General features: G+C 38.9%; 1 protein-coding gene and 1 long non-coding RNA gene across 3 annotated transcripts in view; one reads left to right on the top strand and one right to left on the bottom strand.

Annotated features, from left to right (window-relative positions):
- Positions 1-17,194, bottom strand: part of DCC (DCC netrin 1 receptor) — a 1,201,126-nt gene that overhangs the window by 797,717 nt on the left and 386,215 nt on the right. The window lies entirely within an intron of this gene.
- Positions 11,540-13,596, top strand: LOC131383439 (uncharacterized). The gene is made up of 4 exons (XR_009213463.1): positions 11,540-11,885; positions 12,907-13,019; positions 13,132-13,298; positions 13,440-13,596. It is a non-coding gene; the product is annotated as an uncharacterized LOC131383439 (long non-coding RNA).

The following is a 17,194-nucleotide window of genomic DNA, read 5'->3' on the forward strand; positions in this document are numbered from 1 at the left end:
GTAAGGTCAGAAAATGTGCTGAGTTTATTGAGTATAATATACAAGTCTCTATCTCAAATGTGGGTTCCCCCATAATTCATCAGCTGAAGACTTTTCATCAACATGTGACTCCAGACATCCACCTGCTTCCACTCTTGTTCTGCCCCACTTGTGGGTTCTCTCCTAATACCTGTAGCTCTTTTAACCTCATACTACCTCAATGTCAGAGAGGCTGGGGACTTATTAGTTATCATGAGAACATAAAAAAAGTCACTGTTTGTTATATAATATTTTTATCTGTATAACACGTACTAGGTTTGTAATTTTAAAAACTATAATTACTGTACATTTTAAATAATATTAGCCAACCCTATTACTGTCTTTTAATGTAATCAAGTAAGTGAAATGTTTTCTTTCCCTTTCAACTTTTTTTCTCTGCAGTTCAAAAAACAGTATGAAAGATGTGTCCACGCTCTTGCATAGCCAGAGGAATGAATAATGTAGACATGAAAAAAATCTGATAATTATCAAAGTCACTTACATACAGCAAGATCCATTCTCTTGCACAAAGATGGTCTGGTGGTAGGGATAGGAATTACTGACCATCTTAAATCATGGGCCAGTGTTACCCAAAGATTTGCTGAGGGTTTGCGTTGTAGCTTACAAACACTGGGTGATTTTTCTATTTTTTTATGTTTACAGTAAATTAAGAGTGATTGATAACAGCCTCTTTTGATCCTGTTGTTCAGGGAAAGGTTGTTAACTTTATTTTGCAGGTAGGGACAAAGACTCAGAGAGGTTAACTGTCCTGACCAAGGCCACACAGCTCAGAAGAGGACCTAGTAACAAAGTGTCAATGTCTGAATTCCCGTGTAGGATTAATTCTAGATCACCTTTCTGCTTATATATGTTATTTCTTTTTCTCACACTGTTTAAGCAAAGAAGTAGGGCCAAACCAGCTCAGAGATGGAATAAACAGAAACACACAATATTAATTGAAATATTTGATACAGACTGACTCTTAGCTACTGTGATTCTGGAAAATCCTCATGGAGTGTTTGGTATTGAAACCTCTTTGTCATGTGTGATTGTTAATACTGAGTGTCAGCTTGATCGAATTGAAGTATGCAAAGTATTGTTCCTGGATTTATCTGTAAGGTTGTTGCCAAAGGAGATTAACATTTGAGTCAGTAGACTGAGAGAGGCAGACCCACCCTCCATCTGGATGGGCACCATCTAATCAGCTGCCAGCATAAAAAGATGGAGTCTTCCAGCCTCCATCCTTCTTCCGTCCTGGATGCTTCCTGCCCCTGAACATCAGACTCCAAGGTCCTCAGCTTTTGGACTTTTGGACTTATACCAGTGATTTGCCAGAGCCTCTTGAACCTTCAGCCATAGACTGAAGGCTGCACTATCAGCTTCCCTACTTTTGGAGGTTTTGGGACTCAGACTGGCTTCCTGGCTTCTCAGCCTGCAGATGGCCTATTGTGCAACTTCACCTTGTGGTCGTGTGAGTCAATTCTCCTGGTAAATTCCCCTTCATATATTCATCTATCCCGTTAGTTCTGTCTCTTTAGAGAACCCTAATACATCATGTAAATATATAATCTGGGAAGAGGGACAAAGTAAGTGATTCTATGATACCCCAAATAACTTGGTGTAAAATGGCTTATCATACTACCGATTTTGGCAACCAGTGAGCCCTGGAGGGATGAGCCTAGGGTTAACACAGTGAGTGTTGGCAGGGTGGTCAAGGGAATTCCTGGGGAGGGTCTCCATGAAGACAGTTGCTCTGTGCTTCCAGCAACAAATCAGAAGACCCTGAGAGTCTGACATGGATGGAGCTGGTGGTGGAGAAGGATACAAAATTAGAACATCTGTATCATCTTTAAAAGAGTAATACAAAATTAGATAACCTTTATTTTCTACTCAGGGCTATATCTGAATTATCAAAAGCCTGGATTTATTCCATATAATGGAATCTATGAAGAAACAAGGCTTTTTCTTATAAGAATTTACAAGTATCAGGACTTTCAAAGTTTTATGTCACCCAGAAAATGTTTATTGATCTACCACATATATTTATATTGTATTTACTACTCTCAAAGTTAAGAACTATACCTACAATTCTGCTTAAATCCCTTTCCCTGTTTGGGTTTAGCAGTGCTGAATACATAATAGATAATGGTAATTTTTTTTAAGTATTGAACAGTGTTAGTCTCAGAGAAGGAGGATATCTTTCCATCTTTAACATACTTAATGAACTAAAGGGGATAAAGGAAAAGGAGTGAACTTTTTTACTTCTTTGAGTAATTACTTTCCGCTGGGTCTAAAGTTTGGGTTGCTAGCTGCAGGCCTCAAACCTTACTTATGGGCGTGCAGGACCAGAGAAACTCAGACTCTGCAGATTAAAGGCATTCATGGATACCCACCTGGATACAAGATAACATCTCCTATATATAGAGTCAGTAACATAGTCAGCCAAGGTTTTAAAAATAGCTTTTAGATGAGATTGCTGTTGAACATCAGCATGCCAATCATTTTTTGCCAACAGTGTCAAATAAAGTATAATTTAACAAAAAAACGTGTATGATACGGGGACAGGCTAATTATGACATTGTGCATTTTGCTTTTGACTAATTTCAAGCTAATCACTAGAGTGATCGCTAGGATAATCATATAATTTACTACATATTTCAGACACTTTTGAGACTGAAAGGAGACTCGATTTATAATTAAGCCAGGACAACAGGTATAAACTGCAAAACATCTCATGTACCCCATAAATATATACACCTACTATGTACCCATGGAAATTTTAAAAATAAAAGTAATATATATTTTTAAAGTGTATGAACTGGAATTGTTCTAGGCAACCTAAGATATATGGTCACCTACTTATTACTCTTTTAAAGATGATACAAATGTTCATAATTACACTCTAGTTTGAAATATATTTATCTGGTAGTGATAAATCTTGTCAGGCACTAGAAACAGAATTAATTATAGTGAAATATAGTACATACATTTCTATTTCTGAAATGTATAATATACTCTCATGCTTCTGGATTTTCAGTTAAATTTGAATTACAGAGAATCATGCCTCATTCTCATTTAAATGTTGTTTACCCATTAATGGAAACTTCTTTAGGTATGGATAAAAGGCCAATGTCTGCCAGATGCAGTGGCTCTTACCTGTAATCCAAGCAATTTGGGAGGCTGAGGCAGGAGGACTGCTTGAGGCTAGGAGTTTGAGACCACCCTAGATAACATAGCGAGAACCTCTCTTTACAAAAACATTTAAAAATTAGCCAGTTGTGGTGGTACACAGCTCTAGTCCTAACTACTTGGGAGGCTGAGGTGAGAGGATCACTGGAGTCCAGGAGTTTGAGGCTGCCATGAGTTATGATCATGCCACTGCACTCCAGCTTGGGCAACAGAGTGAGACCCTGTCTCAAACAAAAAACAGAAAAAGGCAGTGTTTAATTGGTGTACCTCCTGACACTAACTTGAAAGGGTTGGCTGCAGACTAGTTACACTGGCATGCAGCTGAAAATGAACTGAGAGCAAATGATAAAAAATGTGATGGGTCTAAGTGAAGGAAACTGTGAACCAACAAATATCACCAAAATATTGACTTCCTTGTCAATTTGCAATGTGACTATGAAAAATGATACATGAATCATGTTAGAAAGGACTGCAGACACTTAGACACTGCTAACTCCACTGGTCTTGACCATGAAGAATAATGGCAGAATGAGGCATGGGAGTTAGGATCACAGGAGAGAACCCTTTTCCATCACATTCAGTAACTCACAACTCTATGCCATTTTGCTTAATAGTGGTGAGTTTGATGCTTTGACACAGATAAATGTGTTCAGACAACCTTCCCAGCCAACGCTGACATCAGCAACCTACAGTTAAGCATGGCTGTAGCTACAAACGGGACATTTACAGAAGATTGACTTAGCATTTTTGGTTACATTAATTATTAACTCATACAAAATACTCTGAAAAATTTACATCATCTAATGGATCTTCAGCTGAACACGTCATGACAGCATGAACATAACTACCAGATAAATACCGATTACATTTTTGAACTTTTTCTTTTAGAAGAGGGAAGAACAAATGAACCAATACTTTAACCTATCACATGATTTAATTTCTAACTACCTGATTATCGTTATATTGATTTTTAGAGAGGAGAAAACTGAGCCTGAGGACGTGACAAATTATAATTTGCCCAAAGAATAAGTATGAATTTGAAATGTATTGGACTTCTATCTCCATTTTTGACAGTCAGATTTATTTCTTTATATCAGAGGTCTGCAAACTTTCTTCTGCAAAGGGCCATTTAACTATTTTTAGCTTTATGGACCAAATACTCCACTTCATTATTGTAGCAGGAAAGCAGCCACAGACAGTGAGAAAAGAAACAGGCATCACCCCATATTCCCACCCCGCCCCCTGCTCTAAAGTAATCATCAGAAATGAAAGTAAATAAACAATAAATGAAGTTACATAACATACTAATAGTTGTGAATATCTTATAATGATTGCCCTGTAATACCTCCAGTGAATAAATCCTGGATAAGACACAATCCATGTTTATTTTAGCATTCTTTACTTTTTCAGAGCCCTTCTCCCTGGTTATTCCAGTGACTTCAGAGTGCTATTAGTACTCTCTCTCCAATCCAAGCCTGCCCTTCCTGGCAGAGTCTTAAATTCTAAACACCTTTTTCTTCTGCTTCTTATTTTTAAAACCTATTCAAAATAGCATCACTTTGTGGGTATGTATGGGAAGAGTCAGTAGCTTTTACCCACATTAAGGAATGATTAGCTAAAACAACTTTATATGGCAACCTCAAGAGTTAGGATAGTCTAGTAGAAGTCTAGGCTTCCTTAAATTCAGCACCCATTTATTGAGTCTCTATGCTAGATATTGGGAGTGGGAATTTTTCTAAAACAGAAATGCATATATAAAGCCATAAAAAGATTTAGGCTCTAGTAATTCCACTCCTAAGAAGCTATCTCAGCAAAATAATTCAATAGAACAAAAATTACTGTATATAGAGAAACAGTGCTCATTAAAATATTTGCTATCATAGCAAATCCAGACAAATAGAAACATAATGATTGTCTGACATTAAGGAAATAAGTAAATCACAGAGCGTCATATATTAATATATTAGGAAATAATCAAAATTATCACTGTGAAGACAAGGAAGAAAATGCAGTAATATGCACATAATTATGGTAGATCTGTGGGTGGTTTTTGGGGGGTTAAAATTTCCTTCCTGCTACACCGCAAATAATGTCATGAAGTCAATCACTGTTTACATATGAAAGATCACTCTATTGTATTAATATAGTATGGTTCTAATATACTATGTCTGTGCATAAATGCTTGTATATGTAAAGAGAAAATACTCTTTGGCTTCCCTGTCCTAAACCCTTTCACTATGGAGGGAGACATGCTGAAACCACTGCATAGGCAAGGTCTCTGTCATGTGACTGAATATCTGTTTTGTAACCATTAACTACACCACCTCTGAAAGACGGCCTTGCAACAGCATTTTCTCTTTGTGCATTTTTTTCTTTTCATTTTGAAGCCTACTCCCTCATTCCTCAGAGGCCAGTTAGCAATGCAATAAATTAATTTGTACTTTGGAGTGAACTCTTTAATCCTTTTTGTTCTCTCACCTCCCAATCAAACACATACTCTCACATTTGCATGTATTAACATAATGAAACATTAATTACACAGTGTCTAGGATAGGACAAGCAAAGTGCTTCAATCAATCTCAATAACTCGCATCAGGAAGGTGAAAAACGCTGCCCGGCCTTATCAAGACCACATAATAGACACAAACACAGGCTCAGTGCCTGTTGTGGCTGTGATTTATAGCCAATATCTGAAAACAAAAGGCAGAAAATTATAAGGAGACTAATCAATAACAATTATCTTAATGATAGATGGACAAATTTTATTCTTTTATTGGGTGGTATTGTCGGTCTAGCGGTTTGTTTGCAACAGGATATAATGATTAAGCAGACTTCTCTAGAAAACCAATGAAGTCTGAAAATGCCTAATTCCTGGGGTGCAGTGCATTATTGCATTATCTGATTTCCCTCAAGAAACTGTAGTGTTTATCAGAACCAGTGAACTTCCAAGGCCTCATACATAGCCCCTCTGTGAGGACTAGGCCAAATAGCCTAACCCTTCCAGATTCCAGTTTGTCTTCCAGGTCTCTACCCACATATAAATGTTCATTTGCTTAAGAAGGTTTGAATTCAGCCAGTGTCAGCCTGCATGGCCACGCTGTACTCATAGCCAGCATCAGCTCTGATTGAGTGTCACTGAACAGTGCCAATCATCAACTATAGAAAACGAGAACACAAGTGTTCCATGTTTGGAACCCAGGATTTACAAACATTGTCAATAGTTCACATACTTTTCAAGAGTTTTTTGCAAATATAAACCATGGTTGTATATAGGTATTTCTTCTTAGAACCATGGTAGATCAGTAAGAAAAAAAGAAAAGAGAAGAACAAAGTAGGCTGTTGCATTCCTCAAAGGTCATGCATCTAGGCCATGGTTTCTCAGGTGGCACTGTTGACATTATGGGCTGAATAATTCTTTGTTGTGGGGAGCTGACCTGTGCATTATAGGATGTCTAGCATAGTCTGGTCTTTACTCACTAGATCCCAGTACCTTTCCCTTCTCCCTCTCCAAAAATGTCTCTGGACATTGCCAATGTTCTCTGGTGTGGGAGGGGCAAAATCATCTCCAGTTGAAAACCACTGCCCTCTACTCTTACATAATCATAGGTAACATTCATTAAAAAAAAAAAAATCATTGAAACAAACCACAAGTAATTACTAGGTTATTTAGAAATTTTGCTATTAAATATTTTTTGAAATAAGTGGATTTTACTCAGTTTTTAAGTCAGTATTTTAAGACATTTATAAAACAATGAAAGCCAAGAAACCTGAATTCTACTCCTGATGATTTCATCCTGATTGTGTGGTGTGGCCTTGGGCAATTCTCTCTTTTTCATGTCTCTTTCTTCCTCTGAAAGTAAATAGCTTAGATAAGGTGATTTCTAAGATCCTTCCAGGTCTGGTGTTCTGTGGTTCTACCCTTAGATTTGCCTCATATGGATTAACATTCTAGCCAGGAACATCCACACGCTTCTTAAATATCCATTCTACTGTGGGCCACAGCGCTCCATTCAGCCCTTCTTGCTCTGAAAACAGTAAATATTTCTTTCACTGACTTTAGCATTATATAAAACTTTAATCCCACAAGAAGAAATAATTTGGTGTGTTAAAATTTGAATATATAACTCAGCAAAGAAATAGTTCCTGTTTCTTTGCATTGAAAGAGAAGACAAATGGCTGGGCATAGTGGCTCAGGCCTATAATCCCAGCACTTTGGGAGGCCAAGGCAGGTGGATCATTTGAGGTCAGGAGTTTGAGACCAGCCTGGCCAACATGGTGAAACCCCATCTCTACCAAAAATACAAATATTAGGCAGGTGTAGTGGTGGGCACCTGTAATCCCAGCTACTCAGGAGGCTGAGGCAGGAGAATCACTTGAACCCAGGAGGCAGAGGTTGCAGTAAGCCGAGTTTGCACCACTGCACTCCAGCCTGGGTGATAGAGCAAGACTCTCAGTCTCAAATAAATAAATCAATAAACAAAAATAAAAGGAAAGATAAGACAAATGTTAAGGGAATGATGCTTCGTTTGGGCTTTCTAGATTTAGGCATAATCACAAAGCAAGCGAATGACAAACAACAACAATAAAACAGAATACTAAATTCAGCCCTACCTACTGCCTATTTCAGTAAAGCTTACTTTTCTCTCTTATAACAGTTTTATTCAAAATAGAGATTGTGCTTAAATTTTTAAAAAAGAACCAAAACAAATTCAATTGTTAAAATCCAATTTTCCTGAATTTGACCCTATAGGGAGCCAGGTCTTAGAGGTACATGCTTTTTGATTTGTTTTCAGAGCCCATTAATATTTCTAATCACTTCTCCAAACAGACACTATTCACATAGTTCCCCTGAGATTCTAGAGACCAATCTGCCCTTTTGACAGCTGTCGAATCCTTGTTTGCATGAAGGATGCACCAAGTCAATGAAATCATCCTTCCGGACTCTAAGCACTGTCAACTACTGGCTATGGAGACTCATTCATCCGTAGGTCCTCATTTGGGCTCTTTCATAACTGACATGTTAGCTTGTGCATTCCTGCAATTGCTCATGTGAATACAAAATAAAATGACATAACAGAGGCACATTGTAATTCTCTACATCCAGAGACTTGGATGACCTGCCTGCCGATACACCACAGTATGTTCCCATTTACGATGCATCTATCTTAACAAAGAGTTGAGGAAATGATCTCTCATATGGGTTGTACTTGTCTCTTTTCATTACCTCTCAGCATTCCTGGAAGATGCATCAAAATACAATGATCTTTATATTTTCATGTATAACAATCTTGGGAGAAGAAAGGCAAACTACTTTGCCCTAAGAGATGGAGCACATAAGCAATAACAGTACAGGGAGAAATCTTCAGTCTGCCCACTCGGTGAGAGATCTCCTAAATGTCTCTACCCTTGAGCTGCCTCTGAAAAGATAAAGAACTTTATTTCTAAAGCCACAGGGAGTGAATAATTTATAACAGTAACAACTACTGAATGCTTTTTAGTAGCTTATTATCTCTTCACAATAGTTCTCTATTTTATTCATTAAGAGAGAGAGAGACGGGGCCCACAATCATAATTAAATAGGAAAGGCAATTCCCTCATCAATACAAAATTTATATTGTTTTATGAATACACACCAACACCCTGAAAACAAAATTCCTTTAGTGTAATTGAATCACTGACCAAGAATTGGAAAAAAAATTGTTTATCATTAGGTGAATAAATTGTATCACTATAATGAAATGGGAGAGTTGGGAAAATAAACAGCTAATTCATTGTAAATGCAAAACCACTCTTTCTCTATAAAATGAAAGCCACAATAAAGCTGATGGACCATGGATTATGAATACATTGTTCTGGGTTTTCAAAACCCAAAGATATTTTAGAAACCATAATCCAAACATAACCAAACCATAAAGCATCCAATAACAAATGTGTACATTTCAGCCCTGCCATTCCAGCCGGCACCACCAACAAAATCCCTGCTTCATGCTCTCCTGACCAGCTGTATTTGGTTACACTTCATGAAAAGTCACAGCTTCCAGGTATCATTTTCCTTCGATTCACTGGATTTTGCAATTTCAACATAAAGAAATTAAAATTTAAAAATAAATAAATAGAAGTATCTGTGGGTCATAAACCCACAAGCTCAGCAGTTTTAATGTTTAAAATAAATGTTTAATGTCCAACTGCAGGATAAGGTGATATTACAAATGTGGATCATTTTCTTCTCTGAGATGAACAAAGCAAATAAGAAAAGGAAAAGCAATCAAAGTTTCAGGATCCTGAGACTCTGTTATTCATTACACTGTCAGCTTCATGTTGAAACAGGTCATCACATTTCAAAGTCCGTATCCCAACTCCTGGAAACTTTCTAATTTATTAGCCCAGAATGGTCTCAGAAAACTAAGAAATTTCCCATTGAACATATTACAAAAAAGAATTGGTCAGTCACATTTATTTTAACAAAAATAGTACTATTTTCATTGTCCAATAACAGTAAATGGCTGAAAGACATCACCTGTTTTCAAGGTAGGGAAAAGTAATTTTTCATTTCCATAACCAATCACTTTGGATTTCCATTTCTTATGGTTTTCTATTGACTGCGATATATCTATTATTGCTGTGACAACCTATCTACTGACTCCAGCATCATATTCAAAAAATGGCTCTTATCAAACCATCTGAGTTATATGTGAGACATCCCTATGTATTAGACTCTAGAAAACACCCAGAGAATTCCTAAGCAAGAGAAATTTTAAGCATTAGGAGTTTTCCAAAGCTGGCAGCTTTCTTTTCATAACTATAATTAATACTGATGATAACACCAATAGCAGTTTCTATTGAGTCATTTCTAAATCTGCTACTGACTATGTAGAATAGCTTATACATGACCTAGAATATTCCTCACATCTGGTCTATGATTTGGCTAGCTCCATTTTACAGATGAGTAATTTTTGGGCCAGAGAGACCACATAGCTTGGCCATAGTCATCCATCCAGTTAGTGGCAGTCAGAACATGAACTTGGTTGAGTCTTACTTCGGAGTCTGTGGTTTTGATCAAAGTATTACATTTGGAGTTGGGAGACCTGGGTTTCAATGCAAAAACAATAAAATGTAATATAAAATTAAAACATTGTTTCTGCCTTAAAAATATTTCCAAATAACTAGAGAAGGAAGGGAGATGTATATAAATAATGCTGGAGAATCAGGTGCATTGTGAGACCAGACAGGTGGGGTGTATGGAATAATATTTTTTAAAAGTGACTAACAGAAAAAGTGTGAGATGATGCTACAAATAGTGAAATCAATTAAAATGAAGGTACCATGGTGGAAAGAGATGGGATTTAATAGAAAAGTCACAATTACCATGCAAGAATCACTAGATTCTTCCAGGAGGAGGCAAATTGCTGGATTACAGAAAGAAAGGATAGTGGTTAAGATTGCAGACTCTGGAGGCAAGCATATCTAGATTTAAACCTAATCTCTGCCATTGCCAGGTGTGTGTGACATTAGCAAGCCATGTATACTTCTTTTCTACAAAACAGGAATAATGTCACTACTCATCTGCTAGGGCTGTTGGGAATTAACATAATACCTGTAGTAAGTTTTCAACACTTGGTCGTTCATCATGGTCAATATCAGTCAAAATGTGATCATTTGCTATCAGTGTGACCTTGAGAAGTTAGTTTAATCTCTCTGCCCTTCCATTTATTTATCTTTAAAGTGGGAATGATATTAGCAGTTCATTCTGTTTCCCCTAATAAATAATATAATGTATGTAAGAAGATTTTGAAAAGTGTAAGAGTGTTCACAAGAGCATATAGAGATGTGGTGGTGGATCAAGACCCACTAGTGCCAGGCTAAACCATGAACACTTGATGCGTGACTCAAGTGTGAACTGATCTATACTGATATGTATTTCATTTCCAGTTTATGTTTCCTATCTCAATTGCCTTATCCGGTCTTTTTTTCCTCTGTAATATGTATTGGCTATGGCGTCTTAGTCAAAATCATCAACCATGTTGAACACATTAAGAGTCTTTACTCCTAGTAAGATAAAACCACCCTCTCCCATGAGCCACATATCTCCTCCACAGGCAAAAACTCCCCCACAAACCAAGACTTGGTATTTACACCATCTTTCTCATCACCTAGTAACACCTTCAGCTTCTCCCACTGCCTATCACACACTGCCAGCTTCTTTATGTGTGGCAGCCCATGCACAGGCTGTAGCAATAGGTGATATCACTTGGGATCATTATTCTGTAAAGAATTGCCATATGAACATTCTATTATTTCACTGTCTAACCTAACTGACATTCTTGCAAGAACTTGAAGCTTTTGAGCAACTTGTTGTTCTCTAATTTTTTCCATTCTGAAAAGACAGAACAGAGACTTCAAGGGGCAGTGCTGGGCACAGAGGGAAATGGAATGTGTACTGATCACTGACGCTCTCAGCAGTGCTCTGACCCTGGCACACACCACCTTTCTGAGCATTTCATGGTCAGGAGCCCTTTCCCCGAGTCTAGCATTCCTTCCCTCCCGAAAAAGGTGCCTGAGCCTCAGAGGAAGTGTGGCCCTCTGTGGGAAGCTATTTCTTGATCAATCAATCATGACAGACACTGGTTTTTGTGGCCTAGTGGGAAGCTGCCTACAGGGAATGCCTTGAAAGAGATCAGGTAGGTTCCCTGGTGAAGAAAATAACCCTCATAGTTAGCTATTCCTTTATTTGGTAAGAAAGACTTTCATGTGGCCATCAAGCTGAAGTTTCAAATGTAAACATCCCTGGAAGAGAAAACAGCTTTATTTGCCCATGGGTCCTTTTCCAAGGTTAGGCTTCCCTAGTAGTGGAGACCAAGACTCCGTCTAGGGGAAGAAATTGTGTAGAATGGGCCAGATGGAGCCAGGTTTACTCACTGTGCTGGTTTACCTGTGCTGATGCTGTGTGTATAGGGTGTTTGAGTGACATGATGAATGAAAGACAGCCTTTGCGTCAAGAAAACTTTAGGCTGCTATGAAAGAGGGAGACAAGTTTTAATAAGCATACAAATGGTTGCCAAAGGACAAAAAATAACCAGGATGTACTGATCATGCTGGTCTCTTGGTAAATCTTAGGAAGATTTCAGGTTCAATTTCAAGTTACCATTTGAAATTGAGGAGAGCTGTAGAGTTCTGAGCAACCACAGGAAATTTAGGCAAATTTTTGGAAATATGGATACAGGTAAGATAAAACTGGCCATTGAGATAGGATTAAAAATAAGGTATGAGGCTGGGCCCAGTGGCTCACACCTGTAATCTCAGAACTTTAGGAATCTGAGATGGGAGGATCACTTGAGCCCAGGAATTTGAGACCAGCCTGGGCAACATAGCAAGACCTCATTTCTATTAAAAAAAATAATAAAATAACAGGATATGGTGGCACATAACTGTAGTCTCAGCTACTAAGGAGGCTGAGGCAGGAGGATTGTTTAGGCCCAGGAGGCTGAAGTTGCAGTGAGCCCTGATTGCACCACTGCACTCCAGCATGGGCAACAGAGTGAGACTCTATATTTTTAAAAAAAGGTATGAGAGGAAGATCTATGAAAACAAGAGAATAGGATCCCTGAAAGGTAAAATAAAGTTGATATCTGGTGGTGAAAGTGATGGGTATTCTCAAGAGGTCTGAAATACTCACTATTGCCCATTTCTACCTCTTCTCAGGATGCTCATCTGTACCTTTGAAGACCTTCAGCTTGTAGAATCAACTCTTCCCACTTCTGAGACAGTGTTGACAGACTGGTTGTTTATGAGTGGCTCACAGCTGGTGGGGTTAGGTATGAATTATGTTGTTTCCAATCAAGCATTTAGGATGACTGAAGGTCAGCTTAGGCTCGCCTTTGCCCTTACCTCTCTGGTTCATTTCATCTGTGTAATTTGGGTTTTCAGCATTGCCTTCTTGATTTATGCCACAATTCCTTACTCTGGGATATAAAGCCTTCCTTGCATTAGTCTACTTGGCAGGGCCCCTAAAATGCAAAGAAGCCCTTATGAGCCTGACTCCAGCCTCAGACAGAACACTCCAAATCCATGCTGAGTGATTCGTCTGAACTCAGGTATGCTGGCTGCAGGGCCCTCCCACAGCCAAGCCTCACCCTCTGTAAGTTAGATGAATGCTTTAAATATGGTTTTCGTGTCCGTTTGGGAATGGTAATTAGGTCTGAGGGACTGCTGAAGCCATACCTGCTCTTTTCTAGGTTTTCCTCCTCTACATTCCAGCCTACTGTTGGCATTCTACAATGCCTTGGTGTTCTGGCTCCTCACTGATCTGCAATAATTATCCTACTAGGCAACAACAGACAGGGTTTGTGTCATCCTTAATGGCAGGATCACCAGTAAAGCGTCTGAATGGTATTTGTCTTGAATTCTGTGTCTGATTTATTACGGCTGCATTTTGGAATATTTTTATTATTATTTACTGCCAATAGAAATATTTCACTTGAATATAAAGACACAGCCTAAGAATTAGAGCAAAAAGACAAACAAACAATATCATGAGAGTTCAGATCACTGCAGACAAAAGAGAATATTCTATAAATTTCCAGAGAGTGAGAGAAAGGGAGGGAGGGGTAGCAATAGCTAATCTAATAGGATTAGCTACCAGAATTCATCAGACATTTTCAAAAGCAGCCTTGGAAGCTAGAGGACAATAGAGCTATGCTCTCAAATTCTGGAAGAAAACATTTCCTTACCTAGAGTTGCATACCTAACCAAACTACAAATTAGATGAGAAAATGGAACCAAAACATTTTCTAACACATAAAATTTTAATTTTAGCCCCCATGAATCCTTTCTCAAGAAGCTACTAAAAAATATAACCCACCAAAAGGAGGGAATACAGCAGACAGGAGAGTTAGGAAGTTGGTAAAGCAGTAAGAAAGGGAAGTACAGGAAATCCTCAAAATGGTGGTGAAAGGAGACCCTTAGTGACTGCACTGCTCAGTGTGTAGCAGCCAACCCTTCCAGGTAAGGGCAGGTCAGGAGTCTTTGAGAGTTCCTCAAAAAGAAGAAATGGACAGATGCGTCTGAACAATTGGGAGGACATTTATTATTGCAAAAACCGCCATTACTTTTGCACCAATCGAATAGGCAGATGATGAAGACTTAAGTACGTTAAAGCTATGAAAACAAAGCACAAGATAATTATGAATCCTGGAGTGGGGGTTGGGAGAGTGGAAATTATACTACATAAATAATAACCATAGTATGTTCTAACTCAGTAGTAAGAACACTGAATATTGATCTAAACAAATTAAGATATAACTTTGTTGGGAGTCTGAGGATGAGAAGAAGGAGTATTGAGGATGGAGGTGAATGGTGAAAGGTAGGAAAGGAAGCCATCTCTACCTCTGCCACAGATGGAAGTTAGCAGATAAAGCCTAAGCTGGAAAAATGTTTAAAAAGGAACAATATAAGCATGTTCCTTAGAGACATAAAGAACAATTCCCTAATAATCTTGTATTGAAATTCAAAGTGGTTCCTTTTGGGAGGGGGAGTAGACTGGAGGTGGAACAGCAAGGGAATAATGTTTTGTAGCAAGCCTTTTAGAATTCTAGAGCTCGTTAATCCATGTGCACCCACAACTGTCATAGACATGAATGCAATGTGCATTTTACCTACTTTATTTTATTTACTTATTTATTTATTTATTTTATTAATTTTTTTGAGGCAGAGTCTTATTTTGTGGCCCAGCCTGGAATGCAGTGATGCAATCTCGGCTCACTGCAACTTCCACTTCCCAGGTTAACGTGATGCTCCTGCCTCAGCCTCCCAAGTAGCTGGGATTCAGGTGCCTGCCACCATGCCCGGCTAATCTTTGTATTTTTCATAGAGATGGGGTTTCACCATGTTGGCCAGGCTGGTCTGCAACTCCTGACCTCTGGTGATCCACCTGCCTCGGCGTCCCAAAGTGTTCAGATTACAGGCATGAGCCACTGTGCCTGGCCATTTACTTACTTTAAAAAAGTGATTTGGGGTACCTCTGTAACCAGGAGACCATCGTCTTTAGAGAAAAATTAGGGGCCTTAAGGGGCAAGAAAGAGGAGAAACGTTGTGATATGTGTCTTAGTGAAGTCCTCCTCATTGTGCCTTAGGAAAAAGGCCCATTGTACATTGGAAGATAAATCAGATTATCTCTTTCTAGGTAAGATATTATCTAGGAGTTAAAAGTTGGCTTCACACAAGTCGGATTTGTCTTCATAAAACCCAGTGCCTAGTTGATAAAGTCAAATCTGACCTGATAGTTTATATTTGGAACAAAGAGAACTGTAACCCTTCACTGTCCTGTTAGGCACAGTCAAAGTTTGCTTATAATATCATTATTTTGAGAATTTTTTGAGCTTGAAGGGAAAACAGAAGAAACAGCCCAACATTAAATTACTCACTTGAATGGCTTTCCAAATTGAAATCACAAAGATTGCAAGTATAGAGTTGTAACTACACAGGAATCCATTGGAAATAATTTCAGATTTGAACATTGCCATACGGTCCTGTCGATTTCAATGGAAACAACTTACTCATGTGGATAATACTATGCAGATGGGCACTGGGGCCCTCTGCCAAGGCCTTCTCTGCCCCAGCCCACCTCTCACACCCAGATTTTTCCTACATTACCTGTAGGGATTATACACTGCACATCTTTTTAAGGGGATGGGGAGGAGCTGAGGTCAGAATAGTAGACACGCACATAACACTAGGTATCCTTCAGACAAGAGAGCTTCTGCTGGGAAGACAATGTGATTCATCTATAAGGTGGTTATCTGCCAGGAGGATGAACTCATTTGCCAGGGTCTGTTGTGAGCATTCTCCCAGCCAATGACACAAGGAGTAGGAAACAGCAGCATGTTAAGAAATCCCGAGGAAGGGGTCCCATGTGCACCTAGTACATCAAATAGACTTGTACCTGCAAGTACAGAATTGGTAACCACACAGGAACAACTCTGTGTCACAAGTTAAATGGTCATACAAATTATTTTCATAATTACAACACACCTTTCTTTACATTTCTCACCTTTCATCTCCCCTTCATTCACATAAAGTCTAGAACCTCCCTAGATAGAAAACAAAAGTTGTTGTCAAAGACTGCTTCAATTGAGATTTAAAAACAGTGTGCTACACAGCTTCCTGGTGGTGTATACTGGGTACTCTGTGGGTTCAGAGGTATCATGTGCCAGTATTTCTAGGTCTGAGAGACTCTCACTTCTCTAGGAGGCCCTTCCCATCCTGTGTGATAGCACTTCCGGATCTTAACTAGCTAACACCACGGCCATTTTAGCACATGCTTATCTGCATATATCAAATTCCGGATCTACATTCCAAACTGGAAAATAATTTCAAAAATTTAATAACAAATGAGCATAGAGTACTGACAGTACTCAAGTAAAACCCCCTTTGTTAGTTTTAGATAAGAGCTACTTGAAAATTATTTCTATTTCATCATTTTGAAAGTCAATTCCACATGGATGATGGAGCTGTACAGATCTCTATTGAGCCATGCTTGCCTCTCAGCCTAGGAAATACACTGGTCAGCTGACTGCCTGCAGTAGCAGGAATATGTTTCTAATGGTTCCTGGTGCCAGGGTCTCTGCTCCAGCTGCCTGCCCCACTGTATCATATCTAGCCTGCTGGGGTCACTCTTTGGTCCCTCCCTTCTTCACATCAAGTAGGGGAGTCATCTTAAAATGGAATTCAGAGCTTGCCATTCCTTTTCTTCTAACTTTCTGGGTCTTCTTGTTGCAGGGACCCCCAAATCCTGACTGTGAACTGCCAGGGGTTCATGAGGCTCCAGGCACCCACTCCTTATCCCATACCCTGCCGGCCCTTGCTCACTGTATCCCAGCCACAGTGACCTCCATCCTGGCCCTTGAACTCACCACTCTTCCTACCTGGAGTGTTATTCTGCAGTCGGTACCTGGCTAACTCCTACTCATCCTCTGGTTTCAGCTTAAATATG

The sequence above is a fragment of the Hylobates moloch genome, unplaced genomic scaffold, assembly GCF_009828535.3.
Source record: "Hylobates moloch isolate HMO894 unplaced genomic scaffold, HMol_V3 SCAFFOLD_5, whole genome shotgun sequence".
Classification (NCBI taxonomy): domain Eukaryota; kingdom Metazoa; phylum Chordata; class Mammalia; order Primates; family Hylobatidae; genus Hylobates; species Hylobates moloch.